The sequence below is a fragment of the Oryctolagus cuniculus genome, chromosome 5, assembly GCF_051225735.1.
Source record: "Oryctolagus cuniculus isolate XC-2025 breed Fujian yellow rabbit chromosome 5, ASM5122573v1, whole genome shotgun sequence".
Classification (NCBI taxonomy): domain Eukaryota; kingdom Metazoa; phylum Chordata; class Mammalia; order Lagomorpha; family Leporidae; genus Oryctolagus; species Oryctolagus cuniculus.
Genome location: NC_142871.1, coordinates 137,801,053 through 137,816,039, shown reverse-complemented (window position 1 = coordinate 137,816,039; position 14,987 = coordinate 137,801,053). Strand labels below are relative to the sequence as shown.

Below are 14,987 nucleotides of genomic sequence, written 5' to 3'. Positions count from 1 at the left end.
TGAGCAGCTCAGCACCCTCCTCTGGGCTGCACTGTGGCTTAGAGGATTACATCAGGCAGAGTCCACTCATGAGATGGAAACTACATCAGTCAATTCAGCAGGGAAAATGTAACCTAAAAAACTATTACTAGAGAAATGTGGTTCACTACTAAAGAGGAAAAGAAAGCTCTAAGAAGACAAAAGTGTGACATTGAGGTGCAGCCAAGCTGAGGACAACAGAATCCCCCAGCACAGTGCCTGGTTCAAGTACCAGCTACTCTACCTCTGATCCAGCATCATGACAACATTGATGTCATGTTACCTAGGAGGTGACATATGTGGGTTCTTCAGCCCCTGCCACACAGGGGAGGCCAAGATGGAGCCACTGACTCCTGGCTGCAGCCTGGCCTAGCCCCAAATGCTGCAGTCATGTGGGGATGAACAAGTGGACAAAAGATATCTCTCTCTCCTTCAAATAAAAAGGAGAATAATAAAAACATACATTATATAAGATTATAAATATAAAGCCAATCTTAAACAATTTACATATAATATACCATAAGTGTAAGGAGAGAGGAAGAAAATGATTACTATATTCAAAGACATACACAGACAAGCTAAGAAAATATTCCTAAGCTTTCTGTTGCAATAAGGAAATACTTGAGGCAGAGTAAATTTATAAAGACACGAGGTTTATTTGGCTCACAGCTCTGGGGAGCCAAAGTCCAGGGAGCACAATGGAGACTTTCACAGGAGCTGCCTTAGAAAATCACAATATGACAGCATCGCACACTTCTCTCTGTGTCCATGAGCTCCCTTTCCCTCCCCCATAAATCCACCAAGATTCAATCACAGGAGCTCTGTCCTAACAACCTGCTCCACTGAAATCACTTCACAAAATCCTCAACTCTAACACAGTAATTTGATTAAGTTTCCACCCCCTCACTACTGTTAATATACAACTTATAAGACTGCAGTCCCAACTGAGCTTGGGAACACAAATACTGAAGCCATAGAAACTATTGTCTTCCCTCTTGGTATAAATGGTTACAAAGCCAGAGGTGCAATCATGCTAGGGGATTTTTGTGCTCTGCCAAGGGTGATGTAGTGCACTGCTATTGTCCGACTATTTGAGATCATAGTTTCAGACCAGAGTCTCACGGTGGGGGGGGGTTCTTTCCCAGAATGGAGTCTCAAGTGCTCCAAAAGGAGTCTCTACTGTCAAGGTGCTACTTCACTGCTTCCCATGTTGTATCATTCTCTCCTTTTTAATTCTATCATTATTATTAGCAGACACTTGGTCTTATTTTTGTGATCCCTTTGACAATTAATCCTATCTTTATGATCAGTCATGAACTTAAACTGATCACTTTAATTAGTAAGATGGCATTGGCACCTGTCAACTTAGTGGGATTTGGTGTCCCATGGCAAATTTGTAGCCATACCTTTAGGGGTAAATCTGAGGGAACTAGTGCCGAACTGTCCATCTCCTCCCTCTATTATTCCAACTCTCATTTATAAAAGGGTCAATTTTCAATAGGTTTTAAATGCCTGAGATTAATTCTGTGTTAAGTAAATAGTTCAGTCAATGGTATTAAGTAGAAAAAGAAAATAGTAAAATGAATAAACTAGTAAGCTGTTCCTCAACAGTCAGTACAAGGGCTGATCAAGTCATTGTTTCTCATAGTGTCAGTTTCAGTGCTACAGGTTTCTTTTAGGTGCTCAGTTAGTTGTCACAGATCAGGGAGAACAAATACTTATCCCTTTGGGACTGGCTTACTTCACCCAGCATGATGTTTTCCAGATTCCTCTATTTTGTTGCAGATGACTGGATTTCATTTTTTAACACTGTGTAGTATTATAAAGAGTACATATCCCATAATTTCTTTATCCAGTCTACCGTTGATGGGCATTTAGGTTGGTTCTAGGTCTTGGCTATTGTGAATTGTGCTGCAATAAACATTAGGGTGCAGACCACTTTTTTGTTTGCCAATTTAAATTCCTTTGGGTAAATTCCAAGGAGTGGGATGGCTGGGTTGTATGGTAGAGCTATATTCAGATTTCTGAGGAATCTCCAAACTGACTTCCATAGTGGCTTTACCAGTTTGCAATCCCACCAAGAGTGTATTGGTGTGCCTTTTTCCACACATCCTTGTTAGCATCTGTTGTTTGTTAATTTCTGTATGAAAGCCATATGGTTTTAATTTGCATTTCCCTGATAGCTAGTGATTCTGAACTTTTTTTCATGTGCCTGATGGCCATTTGGATTTCCTCTTTTGAAAAATGTCTGTTTAGGTCCTTGGCCCTTCTCTTAAGTGGGTTGTTTGTTTTGTTGTGGTGGAGTTTCTTGATCTCTTTGTAGATTCTGGTTATTAATCCTTTATCAGTTGCATAATTTGAAAATATTTTCCCCATTCTGTCGGTTGCCTCTTCACTTTCCTGACTGTTTCTTTTGCAGTACAGAAACTTTTCAATTTGATGTAATCTCAATTGTTAATTCTGGCTTTGACTGCCTATGCCTCTAGGGCTTTTCCAATAAATCTTTGCCTGTGCCAATATCTTGCAAATTTCTCTGATGATCTCTAATAAATTGATGGTGTCAGGTGATAGATTTAGATCTTTAATCCATGTTGAGTGGATTTTTGTGTAAGGTATAAGGTAGGGGTCTTCCTTCGTGCTTCTGCATGTGGAAATCCAGTTTTCCCAGCACCATTTGTTGAATAGACTGTACTTGCTCCAGGAATTGATTTTAGCCCCTTGATGAAATATAAGTTGATTGTAGATGTTTGGATTGATTTCTGGTGTTTCTATTCTGTTCCATTGGTCTATCCATCTGTTTCTGTACCAGTACCATGCTGTTTTGATTACAACTGCCTTGTAGTATGTCCTGAAATCTGGTATTGTGATGCCTCTGTCTTTGTTTTTGTTGTACAAGATTGCTTTAGCTATTCGAGGTCTCCTTTTCCTCCAAATGAATTTCAGCATCATTTTTTTTTTTTAGATTTGAGAAGAAAGTCTTTGGTATTTTGATTTGTATCACATTGAATCTATAAATTGCTTTGGGAAGAATGGACATTTTGATGATATTGATTCTTCCAATCCATTTTCCCATTTTTTTGTATCTTCTTCTATTTCTTTCTTTGATGTTTTGTGTTTTTCATCATAGAGATCTTTGACATCCTTGGTTAAGTTTATTCCAACGTATTTGATTGTTTTTGTGGCTATTGTGAATGGTATTATTCTTAGAAGGTCTTTCTCAGCCATGGCATTGTCTGTGTATATAAGGGCTGTTGATATCTGTGCATTGATTTTATATCCTGCTACTTTATCAAACTCTTCTATCAGTTCCTATAGTCTTTTAGAGGAGTTCTTTGGATCCCCTATATAAAGAATCATATCATCTGTAAATAGTTTGACTTACTCCTTCCCAATTTGTATCCATTTGATTACTTTTTCTTGCCTAATGGCTTTGGCTAAAACTTCCAGGACTATATTGAATACCAATGGTGAGAGTGGGCATTCCTGTCTGGTACCAGATCTCAGTGGAAATGCTTCCAACTTTCCCCCATTCAATAGGATGCTGGCCATGGGTTTGTCATGTATTCGCTTGATTGTGTTGAGTTTTCCTTCTATAACCAATTTTATTCATCATGAATGGGTGTTGAGTTTTGTCAAATGCTTTCCCTGCATCTGAAGATATAATCATATTTTTTTTCCCTTTGGCAGTTTGTTAATGTGAGCTGTCACATTTATTGGTTTGTGAATATTGAACCATCACTGCATACTGGGGATAAATCCCCTTGGTCTGGGTGGCTGATCTTTCTGATGTGTTGTTGGATTCAGTTGGCTAGAATTTTGTTGTGGATTTTTCTATGTTCATCAGGGAAATTGGTCTGCGATTCTCTTATTCTGTTGTATCTTTTTCAGGTTTAGGCATTAAGGAGATGCTGGCTTCATAGAAAAAAATTGGGATTTCCTCTCTTTTAATTGTTTTGAATAACTTGAGAATAATTGGAGTTAGTTCTTTTTTAAATGACTGGTAGAATTCAGCAGTGAATCCATCTGGTCCTGGACTTTTCTTTGTTGGGAGGTCCCATGTTACTTATTCAAATTCCATCTTGGTTATGGGTCTGTTTAGTTTTTCTATGTCTTCATGGCTCAATTTAGGTACATTTATGTGACCATGAATCTATCCATCTCTTCTATGTATTCCCAGTTTGTTGACATACCGCTTTTATAGTAATTTCTGATGATTTTTATTTCTGTGGTATCTTTTGTTGCATTTCAATTTTCTTCTCTAATTTTATTGATTCAGTTCTTCTCTCTCCTTTTATTTTTTTGGTTACTTGGGCCAATGATGTGTCAATTTTGTTACTTTTTGAAAAACTACTCTTTGTTTTGCTATTTTCTATTTTTTATTCAATTTTGTTGATTTCTTCTCCAATTTTAATTATTTCTTTTCTCCTACTAGTTTTGGGTTTGATTTGCTGTTTTTTTCCTAGATCCTTGAGATGCATTGATAGCTCATTTATTTGGTTCTTTTTTAATTTCTCGATGTAGACACCTATTGCTATAAACTTTCCTCTTAACACTGCTTTTGTGTATCATATATTTTTTAAAGATTTATTAATTTATTTGAAAGTCAGAGTTATACAGAGAAAGAAGGAGAAGCATAGAGCTAGAGAAAGAGATGCCTTCCATCTTCTGGTCCACTCCCCAATTGGCCAGAGCTGCACTGATCAGAAGCCAGGAGCCAGGTCGTCCCATGTGGGTGCAAGGGTAGAAGGAATTGGGCCATCTTCTACTGCCTTCCCAGGCCATGGCAGAGAGCTGGGTCAGAAGTGGAGCAGCTGGGATTCAATCCAGTCCCATATGGAATCCTGGCACTGCAAGTGGCGGCTTTATCCACTTCAACATAGTGCACCCCCTCCATATGTTTTGATATGTTGTGTTCTTGTCTTCATTTGTTTTCAGGAATTTTTTGATTTCTCTTTTGATTTCTTCTATGACCCACTGTTCATTCAGGAACATTTTTTTCAGTCTCCATGTGTTTGCATATGCTCTAGAGATTCCTGAATTACTGATTTCCAGCTTCATTCCATGGTGATCTGAGAAGATGCATGGTATGATTTCAATTTATTTTGAATTTGCTTTATGGCCTAGTATGTGGTTAATCCTAGACAAAGTTCCATGCACTTCTGGGAAGAATGTGTATTCTGCAACTGTAGGATGAAAAGTTCTGTAGATATCTGTTAGGTCCATTTGATCGATAGTATCGATTAAATCTGCTGTTTCCTTGTTAATTCTCTGTCTGATTGATCTGTCCATTGCTGGAAGTGGAGTATTGAATTCCTGCCTTACTATTGTATTGGAGTCTGAGTCTTCCTTTTAAATCCCTTAACATTTCTTTTAAATAGCCAGGTGTGCTGTAATTCAGTGCATATATGTTTATAATAGTTACATCTTCCTGTTGAATGGATCCCTTAATAATTATATAGTGTCCTTCTTTATATCTTTTAACAGTTTTTGTGTTAAAGTCTATTTTGTCTGATATTAAGATGGCTACACCAGCTCTTTTTTGGTTTCTGCTGGTATGGAATATCTTTTTCCAACCTTTCAGTTTCAGTCTGCATGCATCTTCGTTGGTGAGATGTGTTTCTTGTAGGCAGTGAATAGATAGGTTTTGTTTTTTAATCCATTTAGTCAGTCTGTGTCATTTAACTAGAGAGTTGAGGCCATTTACATTCAATGTGACTATTAATAAGTAATGACTTTGCCCTGCCATTTTTCTAAAAATATTTCTATTTTTTTACTTTGAATTTCATTTGAGCTTTTACTGAGAGACTTTCTTCCTTTGCCTTGTTTCATGGTGATGACCATGTTTTTTTTTTATTTATTTTATTTTATTTTTTTTTGCGTGTGTGTGTGTGTGTGCAACATAGCCTTAAAAGAATCTTTGTAGGGCTGGATGGGTGGTGACAAATTCTTTCAATTTGTCTTTGTTCTGGAAGGCCTTTATTTCACTTTCATTCATAAATGAGAGCTTTGCAGGGTATATTATTCTGGGATGACAGTTTTTTTTTCTCTTAAGACTTCAACTATATCTCGCTATTCTCTCCTATACTGTAAGTTTTCTGATGAGACATCCACTGTGAGTCTAATTGGAGATCCTCTGAAAGTAATCTGGCATTTCTCTTGTGCACGTTTTAGAATCTTCTCTTTATGTTTTATTGTGGTGAGTTTGATTACAATGCGTCGTGGCGAGGACCTTTTCTGATCACACATATGAGGAGTTCTATGTGCTTCCTGTACTTGGGTATCCCTTTCTTTCTACCAACCAGGGAAGTTTTCTGTTATTATTTCACCAAAAAGGCCTTCTAATTCTTTCTGTCTTCCCATGCCTTCAGGAACTCCTAGAACCCACATATTGGGTCTTCTTATAGTATCCTGTAGATTCCCAACAGTGTTTTTTAGTTTTCTAATTTCCTCTTCTTATCTTTGATTTGACTGTATAATTTTCTGTGCATTGTATTCTAAGTCCGATATTCTGTCTTCTGCTTCAACAATTCTGTGGTTAAGGCTCTCCATTGCGTTTTTTATTTGTTCTATTTAATTTTTCATTTCATTTTGGTTTCTCTTTAAGATCTCATTTTCATGGGAGAAATTTTATTTCATGTCCTGTATGGATTTCAGTAGTTCATGCATTTGCTTCTGATTACTTCTATGTAATCTTATTTTTTTTTTTTTGAATTCCCTTTCTGGCACTTCTTCAACCTCATCATCTTCACAATCTAGTGTTGAAGTGTTGTGTTCTTTTGGAGAAATCATATTGTCTTCCTTATTCTTGTTTCTTGAATTGGTGCATTTGTTATTCAGAATTTGTAGAGATACTTGTTGGCTGCTGCTTCTTCCTCCTGGTCCTCCTTGTCCTCCCCCTCCTCCTCCTCCTCCTCCTTCTTCTTGTTCTTCTTCTTTTCCTTTTGCTGTGATGACTTTTATCATTGTAGTATGACTCTGTAGATAAGTGGGATGTCTTCTTTCAGTGAATATCTGGAGGCTTGTAGCGAGTGTGGGCCAGAGAGCTCTATTCATTTCTCTAGGGTTAAGGGTGACACACCCAGCTTTGGCATAGTAAATCTTCTATATTTTTTTAATCAGAAGGGAAATTTATTCTGCTCAACTGAGCTCCTCTTCGCAATGGAGATCAGTGCCTGAGTGCCAGCCCCAATGAAAATATTCATCTGCTCTGTCACAAGGACCACACAAAAGATCTGTGCAGTCCTCAGTTTAAGTTCAGATTCCCCAGCAATGTTTCTCACCAGGTAATCAGGAAGCCCTGAGCGTGTGGAGTCTCCCGTTGAGACTGCTCAAAGTTCCAGTCATAACTTGAGTCTTTCTACACACCCTCAGTTATTTTCACAGTCCTGGTACAGAATCCTCATGCAGTCACAAGCTCCTAGCCCCCAGTTAGTTTGTCCCACCAGGATCAGGAGTCTCTACTTGGCTGGTTGCTGGGTGCAGACATGAGCTGGTGCAGTTGTTACATATGTCCAAAATGGCTCCCGCTATATTGGCTTTTTACAGGATGCCAGGGAGAGAGAAATGTGTCTGTCCTGTCCTTTTTTTTTCCTATAGTTGACTGGCACACAATCCCCCACAGGGCTCTAAGCCGGGTTCCCTCTAGGCTCTTCCTGCAGCTTTTTCGCCAGTGGCTTGTGCTGCTGCGGTCTGGTCTCACCTCACTTTCCAGCACTGGTGTGTAGGTTCTCAGCTGCTGGAGTCCCGAGCCGTGGTGCCCACACCCTCCACATAGGTCCACCGTGTCCCTCTAATTTTGGTAGGATTTCCTCTTCTGTTTTCTCCGTAACTCTTCCCTGAGACTTCACTTTCTCCACTTTTTGAAAAATATCTTCTCTGTGGCTAGAGCAGTTTGCTACCTCCCTACTCTGCCATCTTGGAAAGGCTCTAGGAGCTTCCTAACCACCTACTCCAAACTTCCAACCACTGCCCGTCCTGCAGTAACAAAGCTGCTTCTGCATTTTCAGTCATTGTCATAGTAACTCTCCCGTTCCTCAGAATCAATCTCCTCCATTACTTCATTTTATGTTGCTAGAGAAAATATTTAATGTTGGGTAATATATAAAGAAAAGAGATTGATTGGGTTTGGGATTCTGGGAGATGTAAAGGGAATCACAGAACTCTTCAAGAAACTGGGACCCCCACCTTCCCAAATTTATTTCTCCCATTCTTGTGGAAAAGTGCATCTTCTTGATCTCCTCAGGGTGGGAGAGTAAATCTTAAGTGATAAGTATACTCTAACATCATAGTCTCTGTAAGTCTTTGAATCCTTTTCTCTACATTAAACCAAGACTGGCCCAGCATGGCTGTGGGTCACCTTTTGATCCATGTTTCATCCTATCAAGTAAAGTGTTAGAATCTTTTCTAACTCCCTGAACTGTAACATTAAATTTGGAATCTTGCTTCATGGACTCAAGTAAATACATATGACCTTATTCAAATTTTTTAAGATTTATTTTATTTATTTGAAAGAGTACAGAGAGAGAGAAAGAGGGAAAGAGGGAGAGAGACACACACACACACACAGAGAGAGAGAGAGAGTCAGAGAGGTCATTCATCTGCTTTTTCACACCTCAAATGGCTATAATGGCTGGGGTTGGGCCAAGGCAAAGTCAGGAACCAGAAACTTTTTCTGGGTCTCCCACATATGGAGGGGCCCAAGCAGTTGGATTGTCCTCTGCTGCTTTCCCAGGCCATTAACAGGGAGTTGGATTGGAATTGGATCAGCCAGGATTTGAACCAGCACCAATATGGGATGCCAGCACTGCAGGCTTACCCACTATGCCACAGTGTCAGCCCCAGCCTGATCCAACTTAATGAACCTTCTGTAATTAATCTACATTCTCAATATCCATTACTACACATTTTCCTCAGATTTCTGTTTGTGTAATTCACAATTTGTATATCACCTTTACGGACCTGCAGGTACTTGAGTATAGTTATAGGTCTAGAAACAAAGAGGATGATGGGGTGTGTTGTGAGGAGACTTTGCATTGTCTTCAAGGCAAGTCTCTCAGGGAAGCCATTCCAGCTTTCTCAGTAACTGGAAGGTGACCCTCCTAAGATGAGGGTAAAGAGGTAGCTCCTACTGGGGTGGAAAGGCAGCTTCCATAGGCAAAAATGACCCAACAGAATTTAGGGACTTAACATTCCAAGCTGTTTCAGAGTCTTCCCAGACATGTCCTTTCCAACTTCCAGAGGCCCATTTCCCATGTGTTCCTTGGCCACAATGGCTGGAGCTGGCTGGATCTGAAGCCAGGAGCCAGGAGCTTCTTCCAGGTCTCCCAAGCCGGTGTAGGGGTCAAAGCATTTGGGCCATGATCTACTGCTTTCCCAGGTGCATTAGCACAAAGCTGGATTGGAAGTGGAGCATCCAGGTTTGGAACTGGTGTCCATGTAGGGTGGCTTTACCAGCTACACAACAGCACTGGCCCCAGGAAACTTTTTTTAAAGTTGAAACAAGAACTAGCACCTTGTGTGTATGTGTGTACATTTCTTCTCTTTCTTTTTTGGTTACTAAGCAACCAGAAAATAGTTCTTGAAACTTTTATATAATAGAAGATAACCTGGTGACTTCATCATTTAACAGTGTAAAGATAAATCAAGTCTTACCAGATTGCACCTTTAAGAAAAGTGTTTGGGCAGATGTTGCTGCCTAAATGGTTAGCCCTCTGCCTGGAGTGCCTGCATCCTCTGAGTGCCAACTGGAGTCCAAATACTTCCATTCAGAGGCAGCCTTCTGCTAATGCATCCTGGGAGGCAGCAGGTTGTGGTTCAAGTGCTTGAGGCCCTTTCACTCACATAGGAGATGTGGGTGGAGTTCCTGGCTCCTGTTCAGCTTGGCCTAGCACTGGCTGACAGGGCATTTGTGAAGTGAAGCAACAGGTAGAAGATCTCTCTCTTTGTAACTCTGCCTTGTAAATCTATCAATCAATCATCACAAAAAAGAAAAAAGGTTGATCATTTTCATTAATGATCCAATTTAAAAATTTTAACAAATTTAATATATTTTACATTAAACATTATTTTACTGCTTGGATGTATATCTGAAAGTGTTCTGAAACACATGAAAATGACATGAAAGGAAGTATTGATGGAACATGTGTAAGGGAAACAGAGCCATCTTACCTAAAGGTTCCATTTCAAGCCCCATCCTGGTCTCTCCGGGACCCAACCTGGCTTACTAAGAGTCTGATGACCGAATGGCCCCACCATAAGTGGCAACCCCACCCCCACTCTAACAAGATTGACTGTTTCATTCCCTCACCTCTGTGAGTCTATAACAAGGTCTGCTTTCTGGCCCAGGCTCTCTTCTTCTCCCTCTTCCTCCAGCCTGTCTTATTTCCCTCCGTCAATAAACCCTTTTCATTATCCGGTGTTTGGTGTGTTTTGTGGTGGCCTTATAATGACATAAGCCTCAGCCATTCTAGGTTCTTGCCTGAAACTAGATAGAATGCCATTTTACCCCTTGCCCCTGCCTTCTTTCAAGAGACCAGTTCAGTCTCACACTCTGTATTGTTCCCCATCCCCAACCCCTGCATTCTTCCCCAGGTTTGAAAGCCCACAAAAAACTTGAAGAACCTGTGTGGAGGAGCTCACCAGGTCTCTCACATGGGTGCAGAGGCTCAAAGACTTGGGCCATCTTCCACTGCTTTTCCAGGTGCATTGGTGAGGAGCTGGATTGGAAGTGGATCAGCTGGGACTCGAACCAGTACCCATATGAGATGCTGGAGCTGCAGGCCAGGGCTTTAAAAGCTGCACCACAATGAAGCAAGACCCCTACCTTACACCTTACACAAAAATCCACTCAACGTGGATTAAAGACCTAAATCTACGTCCTGACACCATTAAGTTATTAGAGAACATTGGAGAAACCCTTCAAGATAATGGCACAGGCAAAGAATTTCTGGAAAAGACCCGGGAGGCACAGACAGTCAAAGCCAAAATCAACTATTGGGATTGCATCAAATTGAGAAGTTTCTTTACTGCAAAAGAAACAGTCAGGAGAGTGAAGAGACAACCGACAGAATGGGAAAAAATATTTGCAAACTATGCAACAGATAAAGGGTTAATAACCAGAATCTACAAAGAGATCAAGAAACTCCACAAAAACAAAACCAACAACCCACTTAAGAGATGGGCCAAGGACTTCAATAGACATTTTTCAAAAGAGGAAATCCAAATGGCCAACAGGCACATGAAAAAATGTTCAAGGTCACTAGCAATCAGGGAAATGCAAATCAAAAGCACAATGAGGTTTCACCTCACCCCGGTTAGAATGGCTCACATACAGAAATCTACCAACAACAGATGCTGGCGAGGATGTGGGGAAAAAGGGACACTAACCCACTGTTGGTGGGAATGCAAACTGGTTAAGCCACTATGGAAATCAGTCTGGAGATTCCTCAGAAACCTGAATATAACCCTACCGTTCGACCCAGCCATCCCACTCCTTGGAATTTACCCAAAGGAGTTTAAATTGATAAAGAAAAAAGCGGTCTGCACCCTAATGTTTATTGCAGCACAATTCACAATAGCCAAGACCTGGAACCAACCTAAATGCCCATCAATGGTAGACTGGATAAAGAAATTATGGGATATGTATTCTTTAGAATACTATACCGCAGTAAGAAACAACGAAATCCAGTCATTTGCAACAAAATGGAGGAATCTGGAACACATCATGCTGAGTGAAGTAAGCCAGTCCCAAAGGGACAAATACCATATGTTCTCCCTGATCGGTGACAACTGACTGAACACCAAAAAGGAAACCTCCTGAAGTGAAATGGACACTATGAGAAATGGTGACTTGATCAGCATAGCCCTGACTGCTAATGGACAACTTAATACATTATCCCTCATAGTATTTTTTTTTTTGTCTGTTCTACTTAATATGACTGGTTTAATTCTGTAATTATCACACAGTTATTCTTAAGTGTTGAAAATTAACTGAAATGTGATCCCTGTTAAACATAAAAGTGGGAATAAGAGAGGGAAGAGATGTATAATTTGGGGCATGCTCGGGCTGACTTGCCCCAATTGGTAGAGTTGGAAACATACTAGGGGATTCCAATTCAATCCCATCAAGGTGGCATGTGCCAATGCCATCTCACTATTCCAAGTGATCAATTTCAGTTCACAATTGATCATAATGAAAGGACTAAGAGTCAAAGGGAGCACATAAACAAGTCTAGTATCTGCTAACACTAACCGATAGAATAAATAAAGGGGAGAGTGATCCAACATGGGAAGTGAGATACTCAGCAGACTCATAGAATGGCAGATGTCCTAAATAGCACTCTGGCCTCAGAATCAGCCCTAAAGGCACTCGGATCTGGCTGAAAAGCCCATGAGAGTATTTCAGGCATGGAAAGCCAAGACACTCTGGCAAAAAGATCTCTGTGAGTGAGATCCCAGTGGAAAGAACAGGTCTTCAAAGAGGGAGGTGCCTTTCTCTGAAGGGAGGAGAGAACCTCCACTTTGACTAGGACCTTGTCTAAACAAGATAAGAGTCGGAGAACTCAAGGGGCTTCCATAGCCTTGGAAACTCATGACTGGTGCATAGGGAGATTACTGATGCCATAAACAGGAGTGTCAATTTGTAAAGTCAACAACAGGAGTCACTGTGCACTTACTCCTCATGTAGGATCTCTGTCCTTAATGTGCTGTACACTGAGGCTTAATGCTATAACGAGTACTCAAACAGTATATTTCACTTTGTGTTTCTATGGGGGTGCAAACTGTTGAAATCTTTACTTAATGTACACTAAACTGATCTTCTGTTAAAAAAAAAAAAAAAGAAAAGAAACTATCAATTCCCAACTTGACTCTCACTGGGATTAAACATGACAATAGGTCTGATCTGATTTCATCATCATTTAAAAAAAAATCATCTATTATTTTTCACTTTATGTTTCTGTGTGGGAACAAACTGTTGAAATCCTTACTTAAGGTATACTAAGCTGATCTTCTGTATACTAAGATAATCGAAAATGAATCTTGATGTGAATGGAAGGGGAGAGGGAGTGGGAAAGGGGAGGGTGGTGGGTGGGAGGGACGGTATGGGGGGGAAAGCCATTGTAACCCATGAGACGTACTTTGGAAATTTATATTCATTAAATAAAAGATAAAAAAAAATTAAAAAAAAAATAAAAGCTGCACCACAGCACCAGTCCCCAGTGAATGTCTTTTATGTTAAAGTGACCTTGAGATAAATTTCTGGGCCATATAATAATGGGGCCACCTGAGAGTTTAGGGCCCTCTGACTGCTCTCTCCAGTTGTCTGGAGCTGAAGCTGGACTGGGCTGGGCTGAGTCTGAGGGCTGTGGCTGTGTGTGTGGGAGGGAACAGGGTCTCCTTGCAGCTCTAGCCCCTCCCTCTCTAGGAAATTCCTGAATGTTAGGAGGTGGCAGGGTTCTTGCCCTATTCCATTTGCTTACAGTTGTCTCAAGGAAGTGGCTCAGATTCTGACAATTAATTTGTATTGAATAAAGTTTGATTTCTTCTGTCTTTTCATAATAGTTCCCAGGCCTTAGGAAGTCTCCGTGCTGGGCAGGGGCAGGTGGTGTCTGAGGGGGAGGGGCTGAGGCACTGTGAGCTCTAAGCAGGCTGTGCTGCAGCCACTCCCAGGGCAGCTGTGGTGCTGTCTCCTGTGGGGAGCAACTCGGACTAGACTAAGTTACTGGAATTAAGACTTATTCTATGCATCTGCTTTCCCACAATATGGCGTTGAGAAGGGAAACAGCTTCTACACAGCTGCCTCCAGTTCAACCAATAAACTGTAGGACCTGCTCCTGATTGGAGGAGAGCAGCGTACTTGACGTGTGGGTAGCAGAGTTGGGATTGGTGGAAGAGGACTATAAAGGAGGAGAGAGACAACATGCACCAGGAACATCTAAGGGGAACATCTATCTGAAGGAACACCTGTGCAGCCCCCAAGAGAGCCGGCCGGCGGTGTGCTGCTCCCCTGCGGAAGTGGGGAAAGTGGCCAGGGGGAACCGCCCTTCCACGGAGGTGGAAGGGGCGGTAGCCAACCCGGGAAGAACCAGCAGCAAACCCAGGGAGGGCCGAGCAGACAAAAGAACAGCGCAGGGTCCTGTGTCGTTCCTCCACGAAGACGGGAAGCGACAGTCTCCTGCACTGAGCTCATGCTGACAACAGGGAGCGAGGTCCACAGGGCAAGGCACTCCCTGCCCAGGCTGCTTCTGCAAGCTTTCACTGTAGATGGTAGAAGGAGACGCAGGGGCTGGCTCTTCTGGCTGGGAGGTCCCGGTGGGGCCCCAGGGCCAGGGCCTCTGCAGAAGCTGCTGCACCGGTACCACCTCTGCTGCTCCTCCAGTCTCCTGGGAACCCATTACCACTTAGAGTTTAGGAATCCTGGACCTGCAGCATTGGATCTGGAAAACAGGGTTTGTGGTTCCAAGCTCAGTGAAGGTGCAAGCTCCTAGGGTGGATTTGCAGTCTGCTGGGCTCTCTTTACGGAATTATCTGGAGCTGCTGAATTTAGACATTGCAAGAAGTCACAGCCTTTCACAGCTGGGAACACAAACGAGCAGGTAAGATGGCTTTGAAGATGCCTGTGGGTGAAGAGGAAGAAAGCAGGGGGCAGGTGGCTGAGAGAGGAGGCTGAGGATGTGGTGGGGCCAGAGTTGTGTAAAGGGGACGGCTGCATAAAAGTCTCACTCCAGGAAGACCCAGGACAATGTTAGTGAGCACTCATCCTTCATTCACTTCTTTAAATTCTATTTCTCAAATATGTAATAGGCCACATCCTGTTATAATTGCATATAGTGATTGCACCAATACAAAATCATGTACCTCTCATTGCCAACTTGGAAGAAAGCTGCCATTAAGAACATTTGCAGATATGGGAACTGAGGCCAAGAAACTCAAGGACCTTGCCTCAAGTTGTGACACCAAGAGTGGCTGAG

At 41.5% G+C, this 14,987-nt stretch overlaps 1 protein-coding gene across 3 annotated transcripts in view; it reads left to right on the top strand.

The window, feature by feature from the left end:
- Window positions 1–14,987, top strand: part of LOC100343357 (butyrophilin-like protein 1) — a 363,518-nt gene that overhangs the window by 302,514 nt on the left and 46,017 nt on the right. The gene's annotated exons all lie outside the window — the stretch shown is intronic.